A 1,690-nucleotide genomic window follows, 5' to 3' on the forward strand; every position below is an offset into this window, starting at 1 on the left:
AAATGAATGACTAAAGAGTCTATGCTGGGATGGAAAACCACTACACTCTTACCACGAGATGAAACTGTTCCATCACAGAGTCGTGAATGTGGATCAATCACTGCATACCACGAACCTTGTCTGACAGCAGCACATGTGTTTTGCCTAATGTTTACCAAACACGCATCAAACCTCTGGAATGCTTGTTTTAATGCTTCATCAAGGGACATGGCAACACCTTGCAGACCTTCTTCATATTGATTAATACCAAACAACCCAGTAAATGCAACAGAAGAATAGTTTATTGAAAAACTACAATTATTCAGTGTGTGTGTGTCAGGCAGCTCAGCAACGTCGACGTAGCCGTTCCCAGGGTCATTGATCATTCCACCATCTCTCATGGCACTGTACAGGTCATCTCCATGAATCAGGACATCATTCAGGTCACTAACAGTCCACTGCAACACATTTTTCATCTTAGACAAGAGAATAGCAATTAAACTGTTTGCCACACATTGCTTACCAACATTGGATTTGAAACGGGGATGTCCTTGATGGAAAGAGCCTCTTATGACAGAACTCTGGGGACATACATCAGAAACAGCATTCATGGTCATATTAGCACTACTATTAGGATCAATATTTTTAGCATCAGTTATGTGATCAGATGTTAGACCAGATGTTAGACCAGATGTTTGACCAGATGTTTGACCAGATGTTTGACCAGATGTTTGACCAGATGTTTGACCAGATGTTTGACCAGATGTTAGACCAGATGTTAGACCAGATGTTAGACCAGATGTTAGACCAGATGTTAGACCAGATGTTTGACCAGATGTTTGACCAGATGTTTGACCAGATGTTAGACCAGATGCTTGAACATGTTTTTTATCCCCATTGTGATGCACACAATGTTCAGTTACTTTTGCCATTTTTTTAAAAGGTGGCAAAACCTTTTCAATATCCCCGTTGTGATGTACACAACGTTCAGTTACTTCTGCAGTTTTTTTAAGAGGTTGCAGTTCCTCTGTAGAATCAGCAGCCATCCGGTCTGCCATCCTCTTCTTGGCTGCCTGAGATCGCTGAAAATGCTTTGTCCGAGGCATCTATAAATACACACACACAAAAACATACTAATTAAAACATGCATTTGTACAATGCAATCCCAAAAAAGAAATTCCAGGAAAATCTAAACACATGAAACAAAGGCAATAACATCAATCCACATACTGGCCCTCATTTATCAAAAGTGCGTACACCAAATTTCCAGCATACACCTTGCGTACACCCAAACCCACGGTGACTTTGACATTTATCAATGTGGACGTTGGCGTACAGCACGCTCAAATCCGACGCCAGCTCAGGAGGTGGTATACGCACGTTTAGAGTTAATGCGAAAATGCACAGAAAAACTATTCCTAACACCACAAAACACACTGACAAAGATATGCTATATTATGACCCACTGTAAAAAACAACAACATAGTAATTATAAACTTCAATGTTTATTTTTGTGCCACTTGGACTTCAATGTTTAATTTGTGTGATACCAAGCATTTGATTTGTAGGCCTGTATTCCTCCAGTTGCGAGCCTGTGCGCTTTACCTGATGCTTCAGGGTTAGGTCCGGCAGCTGCGCACGGACTGGGACTGAAAATAATTCAGACTGACAAAATAATAAAAATGACACTTTTTTTTTAAATAATAATAAT

At 40.2% G+C, this 1,690-nt stretch overlaps 1 long non-coding RNA gene across 1 annotated transcript; it reads right to left on the reverse strand.

Annotated features, from left to right (window-relative positions):
* Positions 1–259: 259 nt before the first annotated feature.
* Positions 260–1,075, reverse strand: LOC137048472 (uncharacterized). Its single transcript, XR_010899419.1, has 2 exons — positions 503–1,075; positions 260–437 (listed from the first exon to the last, which is right to left on the reverse strand). It is a non-coding gene; the product is annotated as an uncharacterized lncRNA (long non-coding RNA).
* Positions 1,076–1,690: the final 615 nt, after the last annotated feature.

This window comes from Pseudorasbora parva, chromosome 19, assembly GCF_024679245.1.
Source record: "Pseudorasbora parva isolate DD20220531a chromosome 19, ASM2467924v1, whole genome shotgun sequence".
NCBI classification, from domain to species: domain Eukaryota; kingdom Metazoa; phylum Chordata; class Actinopteri; order Cypriniformes; family Gobionidae; genus Pseudorasbora; species Pseudorasbora parva.